The sequence below is a fragment of the Dermacentor variabilis genome, unplaced genomic scaffold (genome assembly GCF_050947875.1).
Source record: "Dermacentor variabilis isolate Ectoservices unplaced genomic scaffold, ASM5094787v1 scaffold_13, whole genome shotgun sequence".
NCBI classification, from domain to species: domain Eukaryota; kingdom Metazoa; phylum Arthropoda; class Arachnida; order Ixodida; family Ixodidae; genus Dermacentor; species Dermacentor variabilis.
This window is the reverse complement of record NW_027460291.1, coordinates 44,909,768-44,918,007: the sequence shown is the minus strand read 5'-3', so window position 1 is coordinate 44,918,007 and position 8,240 is coordinate 44,909,768. Positions and strand designations below refer to the sequence as shown.

The 8,240-nt window shown below is 51.0% G+C and overlaps 1 non-coding gene across 1 annotated transcript; it reads left to right on the top strand.

Moving 5' to 3' along the window:
* The first annotated feature begins 945 nt into the window (after nucleotides 1-945).
* On the top strand, nucleotides 946-1,018 carry TRNAV-CAC (transfer RNA valine (anticodon CAC)). Its single transcript has one exon. It is a non-coding gene; the product is annotated as a tRNA-Val (tRNA).
* The last annotated feature ends 7,222 nt before the right edge of the window (nucleotides 1,019-8,240 follow it).

Sequence of the window (8,240 nt, the reverse complement as noted above, 5' to 3'; positions counted from 1 at the left end):
TCTCCGGTTCCTTTGGCGGCGTCCTCCGTCTCGACCACGTCCATGACGTGCTCAGCCGCAACGTCACTCGGTGCTTGTCCTGTCACGGCGGCGTAGGATTTGATGCAGTCAGCGCCAACGTGGCCGAAACGTCTGCACCGGGAACAGCGCGGAACTTTACACTCTCGGCGGACGTGCCCCGTACCTTGGCAGCGCAGGCACTGCAGGGGTCAACCGGGCGCGACCACCAAGGCCAACTATCCGCCGACGCGGACCTGATGAGGAAGGTCCTCAACTTTGACGCCGTTTTTTAGCTTGAGGAGCACCGACAAGGTGGTCGACGTGTTGTTTCCCATGCCTTCGACTTCGCACCGCTCCCGGCTCACCTCCTCTACCTTGCCGAAAGCCCCTAACGCTGTCCGGACGCCCTCGTCGGCCACACCCTACAGCAGCCAGTGAAGCCTAAGCTTCACCTGCTGGTCGTGCGGGTCCACGATGACGCACCGTCGTCCCTTCACTTGCAGGTCCTTTTCGTCGCAGTCGCATCATTCAGGGTCACCGCTCAGACGTGGTTTATCTGGTGCGCACTTATGCATGCCACGTCCGGCAGAAGGCCCATTGGCAGTAGGGCGTCCCTGAATTCTTCGACCTTGTATGGTCTTGCACTCACATTACCGTGCAAAAACGCGGTGTTAATCGCAACTCGTCTTTTTGGCAGTTGAGGCAAAATGAGCGGATATTCCTTATCATCTACCGTAATCCGGTTTCCGCGACCAAAGGTGGCCGCTGTCGCTGCCCCGGAAGACGCAATGACCCTACGATCCGAACAGCTCGGCTGCCGGATGCAGAATGCATCAAGGGCCCAGGTTCGATGCCGGGCGGAAACAGTGCATTAAACTTTTGTTTTCGTTGCGATCGCGAATCCGCAGAAGAAAAGAGGGAGAGATATAGCCGTCTTCGTGCTCCATTCCCGTGGTGTAGTGGTTATCACGTGCGCTTCACACGCGCAAGGACTCCGGTTCGATTCCGGGCGGGAACAGTACATTACACGTTCGTTTTCTTTGCGATGGTGAATACGCAGAAGAGGGAGAGAAATAGCCGTCTCCGTGTTCGGTTCCCGTGGTGTACATTCCACTTCCGGCCACCGAGCGTGACGGACGGCGAATCATGAGCTCCAACAAAGCGGCGATTGCGGCCTTCGGTGGCCGCGGATACAGGCCTGAAGAAGTTCAAGATAGCGAGTATCAGATTATTTTGCCAACTCTGCCCACCGGACGTGTTGTTTTGAACACTGTTTTTTTTGCACGGAGACCCACGAGTGCGACCGTTTAGAGTCGAAGATTTCCGAGACGCGCTGACCAAGACCGGTACGCTCCCTGACGTGATGGCTTTGGGGGCGTACCAAATCAACCACGTCCTGGCGGTGACTTTAGGCAGCGCGGAAGCAACGAAGCGGCTTCTCGCCTTCAAGGAGCTGATCGTCAAGGGGCGCCGGTGCCTTGTCCTGGACCCAGAGGACCAACAGTTGAAGCTTCGACTCCACTGGATGTTTCATGGCGTGGCCGACGACGACATTCGGACGGCGCTTGTGGCGTTTGGGAAGGTCAATGAAGTGACCCGTGAGCGCTGGCGTGTTCAAGGCTTCCACGAAAAGGGTTCAACCACGAGAAGCGTGCTCCTAAAGATGAAGCCTGGTATGAAGATTGAGGACCTGCCACATCAGATAAGAGTTGCAGGAGAGCTGGCCCCCGTAGTCGTTCCTGGACGGCCGATGCAGTGCTTGCGCTGTGATGCCGAGAATGCAAGATACCAAGGTGCTCGAAATGTAGACGTTTCGGCCACGGTGAGGAGTGTGTACGGACGTACGCAGTTGCTACAGGAACTGCGTCGGCGGTAGATTCGGCGGACCACATCATGGACGTTGACGAAGCAAAACGAGCCGGGGAATGCGAGAATCCTGCCGTGACTGCAAAGACTTCGGTGACTGAGGGAGAAGGAAAAGAAAGGAAAACCAAATAAAGCAAAGAAACGGCAACGACACGCTGTGAAGGAAAAGAAGTCGGGAGGGCGACAGGTGCCGAGGGAGCACCAGAGCCGGACGTGTCTGAACCAGGGAACAGCCAGGAGCCCCTCGACAAGAGCGGCGGCCAAGCGTTGAGTGTCACCGGCACAGCGAAACGCACGCACACGGAACGCGGCAACGAAAAGGACCAGGCGGCGGCCGCTAGCAGCGACGAGCCACCGACGAAAACGACACAAGGGAGGCGACCACTCTTCAAAACAAAGGCAAATGTAAGGTCGGAAACGAGTCGCCGAAAAGCAGGCCTTGCAGCTAGGCCTACCGGGCCAAACAGGTGACCCCGGCACCAACAAAAGCGTCTAGCGACGTGCTGGACGCGAAAGGTAAGCACCATGCTCTCGGCCTCTCATCACCGCAGCAAAATGGCTTCCGTACTCACGCTTAAAGTTGCCAGTTTAAATGTACGAGGCTTAGCCACAAAGAAAAAGCAGAGTCATGTGCTGCGCCTTCTAATTGACCAAGATATCGATATGCTTGGTCTACAAGAAACAAAGGTCGAAGGGAAAGAAGAGACTGAGAGCATGGTGCAGCGTTTCACGTCTAGGTTTTACGCCGTTGTCAGTCACGCAGTTGGTACTTCTGCCGGGTGTGTCATGTTTGTCAAAAAACTGCCTTGTCTAGGTATTCAGTCGCATGTTTCACTTCCTTGAGGACGAGGAGTTGTCTGTGATTTCGTTTTTTGTGCTACTGAATGGCGCGCTGTCTGTATATATGCACCCACTGCAGTTGACGAGAGGACTGTCTTTTTTTGAATTTATTAAGCAACACCTGAACACGGAAACGCAGCTCATTCTGTTGGCTGACTTCAATTGTGTTCTGAGCGCCGATGACAAAACTAGTGCGCATACTTTCAGGGATAGTAGTACTGTCGTTCTTATTCGATTAATTGATGAATTTGCTTTCGAGGACGTGGGAGAATGCCTGGTGAGCAGGTGCCCAGTTAAGTGCACTCATTTCCAAGGTATCAGCCACGCCCGACTCGACAGGATTTACGTGTCTGCATGTTTTGTCCCAAAGTGTCATGGCTATGACGTAGTGCCCGCGCCCTTCTCGGATCACTGCATGGTTCAATGTTTCATAGGTGAAAAAAAGCCAAGCAGCTGTTTTCAGAGGGATCTTTGGAAGTTAAACAACAAACTGCTCAATGATCAAGAATTCGCTAAGGGAGCGGAGGAAGAGATTAGTAAAGTCACTGGAGGGGGAATACAGGAATTCGGCCAGGAATGGGAACTGTGCAAGCAACAGATCAAAATAAAAGGAATTGAAAGGGCGAGCTGCATACGGTACCAAGAAAAACTAAATGAAACGCAGTTAAAGTCTATGCTAGAAAAATTAGTAGTTCTGGAGTGCAAGGCACCGGGATTATACATGGACGACGTTAGGAAAATAAAACAAAAACTAGAAATTAATGAAGAAGAACGCTATCGTGGAGCGCTTGTGCGCGCGAGAGCTGAACATCTTGCCGTGCCGGAGACGCCCACAAAACGGGCGCTAGGGATGGAAAAAGCGCACGCAAGAAGAAACCATGTCACTGAGATACAATGGGCGGGTCGCACCGCAACAGATAATAGAGAAAAAGGGCAAGCTTTCTTTGAGTATTACGAGGCATTGCTCGATTTGCATTATGTCGACCTGGACCGGTTTAAAGAATCGTATCTGTGCGCGATGCCACTACTAGACGAGGAACAAAAAGCAAGACTGGAAACGGCCATTAGCGAGCAAGAAGTAGAGCGTGCTATAGATAATTTAAACCCTGGTAAATCGCCTGGGCCTGATGGCTTGAGTGCAGCGTTCTACAAAACTTTCAAGCAACAACTAGCTCCATTGCTGACTGCGGTATTCAATGAGGCATATGAAATAAATGTTTTACCTGTATCGTTTGGAATGTCACATACTGTACTTATTCTGAAAACCGACGAAGTAGATAAACTTAAGCAGGTATCGTCATACAGACCTATCGCTCTGACAAACGTAGACTACAAAATCTACATGAAGGTTCTTGCCAGCAGATTACAGAGTGTTATAGGCGAAATAGTTGGCCCTCATCAAACGTGTGGGATCAAAGGCCGTTCCATCGTTTAGAACATTCGCAAGGCGAGGTGTGTACTTGAATGCTGTGACGCCACATATGCACGTGTCGCACTACTACAATTAGATTTGGAAAAGGCATTTGATTGTGTGCCACATTGTATTTTGTTTTGCATCCTGGACTACATCAACATAGGATCAGTCATCCGGGACGGAGTGAGCTTGGCGTACCGTAACTGCACTACGAGGCTCCTTGTTACAGAGTTGCTGGGGGCCCCCATAAACGTACGACGTTCGGTGCGCCAAGATTGCCCCCTCAGCCCTCTGTTGTTTGATATATATGCTGAGGCACTGTGTCTGAACATAACGCAAAGCGATGAAATTCTTGGATTTAAACTACAAGCAACCGAAGTGAAATTGCTTGCGTATGCAGACGATGTTGCAGTTCTTTGCAGGGACAAGGAAAGTGTTAGTAAAACAGTTGAAAAGGTGCAGTGCTTCAGTGAGCTAACCGGAAGTCGGATGAATTGGGATAAGTGCCTGGGATTTTGGCACGGAGAATGGCCTTCAACCCCAGAAACTTTTGCCAACGTTGCTTGGGTCACAACGCCTCCGAAGTACTTGGGGGTGCCGCTGAACTTCTTTAGAGACACTGATCCGTACTGGCGAGCGCAGCTGCAAGAGACGCGAGAAAAAGCGGTCAAATGGACAAGCGCTCATCTCTCAGTGTTCGCAAGAGCTACGGTGTGCAATATTTTTTTTTATTAGTAAGTTGTGGTATGCAATGCAAGTGCTACATTGTTCCCGAGTAAACGTGCAGAAGCTGCCCCGTGTATTTGCTGTCTTTGTTTGGGCGTCCACATGGGAGAGGTGCAGCCGCACGAACTTGTTTCGGCAGGTGAAGGCCGGTGGTTTAGGACTGGGACATTTGTTTGTAAACAGATTGTAAACAGGTTTTTATTTTTCCTTGATGTAAGAGACCCATTCCTGCGCACCGTGTGTCAACAAAGACTCGGGGAAGTTTTGCCTGATTATGTTGTTACAACGCAATTTATTTCAAGAATTAAGTGTTTGTGGTTTCTTTAGAGAAAGTTTTCAAAGTGTCAAATTTCTAAGTGTACGTTTTTCGATGCAGTATTTGAGTAGCGTTAAAAGGAAAACATTGTATAGGGATGTTTATGACGCGCTGTTTCCAGTGCCTTTGTACAGGATCATACACTCGGGAGGCCCAGGTTGCAATGTTCTAAAAGGAGTTTAAAAAATGCAGGTGTCGCCGGGAGCCAAATCTTTCTTTTTCAAGTTACACACTGGAATTTTAACTGTTAAGTCCTTTCTAGAGGAAAGGGGTTTATTTTTACCGTGTGGTTCCCACTGCCTTATATGGAAGCAGCATGAGACAACAAATCACGTTTTTCTTCATTGCTGGCAAGGGGTATTGTTCTGGGACGTGCTCCAAAGAACCATTAGAAACGAATTACCGCTAGACTCTCACGGCATGACGTACCTGCCAAAGGATAATGAGGATGGCGTCCCTTTTGACCAGAATATGCTGATGGGCTTCCACAGTATATGGCGCTCCCGAATGGCTGGCTATATTTGTGATCCCGACGCCCGACCAACACGCATGTATTTTCGCGAAGGGGTACACTGACTCCTGGAGACTTTGAAAGCGCAAACAGATGTTCCTGAGTGGCTGTCAAGGCTGGAGCCTTTGGTAGAGCTCGGAAAATTTTAAAGATGACAACGCCAGACCTCTGTGGCAGTTAGGCCACTTGTGCCTTCTGGCGCACTATATATTTTGTGTACTTTTGTCGTATACTGTGTCGAAGACCGGCAATAAAAAAAAGTGTAGTGGTTATCACGTGCGCTTCACACGCGCAAGGCCCCCGGTTCGATCCCGTCCGGGAACAGTGCATTACACTTTTGCTCTCTTTGCGATCGCGAATAGGCAGAACAAAAGAGGGAGAGAAATAGCCGTCTCCGCGCTCCGTTCCCGTGGTGTAGTGGTTATCATGTGAGCGTCACACATTCTGCATCCGGCAGCCGAGCTGTTCTGATCGTGGGGTCATGGCCTCCTCCGGGGCAGCGACAATGGCCACTTTTGGTCGCGGAAACAGGATCACCGACGACGATAAGGAGTATCCGTTTATTTTGCCTCAACTGCCGAAATGACAAGTGGCATTTAACACCGTTTTTGTACACGGTGATGTGCGCGCCAGACCTTAAAAGGTCGAAGATTTTAGAAACGCCCTACTGCCGACGGGACTGCTGCCTTACGTGGTATGCATAGGGGCATACCAGATAAACAACGTCTGGCCGGTGACTCTATCTGACGCCACTGCAACGAAACGCATAATGGCCCTTAAAGAACTGCAAGTGAAGGGAAGACGGTGCGTCATCGAGGACCCCCAAGACCAGCAGGTGATGCTTAGGCTTCGCTGGCTGCTCTATGGCGTTGCAGACGAGGACATACGGACGGCGTTTATGGCTTTTGGTAAGGTGGAGGAGGTAAGCCGGGAAAGGTGGCACGCCCATGGCATGGGCGACAAGACGTCGACTACCAGGACTATGCTTCTAAAGCTGAAAAGCGGCGTCAAAGTGGAAGACCTTCCTCATCAGGTGCGCGTCGGCGGAGAGCTGGCCTTGGTGGTCGTCCCTGGTCGACCCATGCAGTGACTGCGCTGCCAAGGCACAGGGCACGTCCGCCGTGAGTGTAAAATTCCGCGATGTTCCAGGTGCAGACGTTTCGGCCATGTTGACGCTGACTGCGTCAAATCCTACGCCGCCGTGACAGGCCCAGCAGTGAATGACGTGGCCGCAGAGCACGTCATGGACGTGGTCGAGACGGAGGAAGCCGCTAAAGGCATCGGAGACTTGGTACCGACAGCCACAGTCAGTGAGACGTCGACCGTCGACGCAGAAGGCACGGCTGCTCAAGGTACTGAGAAGCGGAGTGGGAAGGCACAGGTCGCGACTGCTGTGGGCGCCGTGACGGCAACCATTAGTGAAGACCCGCCCGGCAACGGTATGACGCAATGGAGCAGGACGAGGCCCTCAAAGACGGCGACCGGATTGAGACTCTTGGTGCTCTGGGTAAACGCCCCCACGACGAGACCAAGGACCGGGGCGAGCGTTCGACCAGCGCCAGCGACGGGCCACCGACAAAGACGTCTCTTGGGAGGAGGATGGGCTTAAAACCAAAGCCGAATGTGCTGCCTGAAAGAAAGGCTGGGGACAAAGCGCCGACGAAAAACAATGGCTGGAAGCCGGAAGGCCCTGGAGGCGGCTAGCCAAGGGGTGGTCGTGAACGGTACGCACCATGCTCCGGGCCTGCTTTGTTTCGTTAGATGAAGATGGCTGAAATACCGTCTCTAGTTATAGCCACACTAAACATGCGAGGGTTGGCGGCTAGTCGTAGGCAGTTTCAAGTTCTACGCTTGGTAACTGACCATGACATAGACGTACTAGCCGTGCAGGAAACCTAGGTTGACGGAGAGGAGGGGACCGGGAGCATGGTGCGACGATTCACGACTAGATATTTTGTGGCGCTCAGTCATGCGGTAGGCACCTCCGGGGAGTACATTCTATTGGTGAAGAAACTGCCGGGACTATATATTCAAAGTGTGTGGTCCTGTCTGTCTGGAAGAATTGTTTTATGTGAGTTTACGATCTGAGACTTTGAGTTTCGCATCATATGCGTATATGCGCCGAATTCTGTAGATGAGCGCGTCCTTTTCTTTTTCGAACCTCTCACAGTATGTTTGTTGTAATAAGCGCGTTGTATTATTAGAAGATTTCAATTGTCTGTTGAGTCCTAGAGACAGAGCCAACAATGCCGGTGTGCATGATAGAAGTTGTGAGGTTTTGTCAAAATTAATCAATGAAAATGAACTCAATGATGTTTTTGAGTGTCTGGAAGGGGGGCGTCAAATGACATTTAAGCGTTTTCAATGCAGTAGTGATGCGCGACTGGATCGCATGTACATTTCGTTGGTCACGATTCCAAGATGCCACGGTTATTGCGTTGTACCCATGTCATTTTCGGATCACTGCCTGGTAAAATGTTATATAGGTATAAGGAAGAGGAAACATACTTTTAGTTGGCATCTGTGGAAAATGAATGCCTTGTTATTAAATGATGAATATTTTGTAA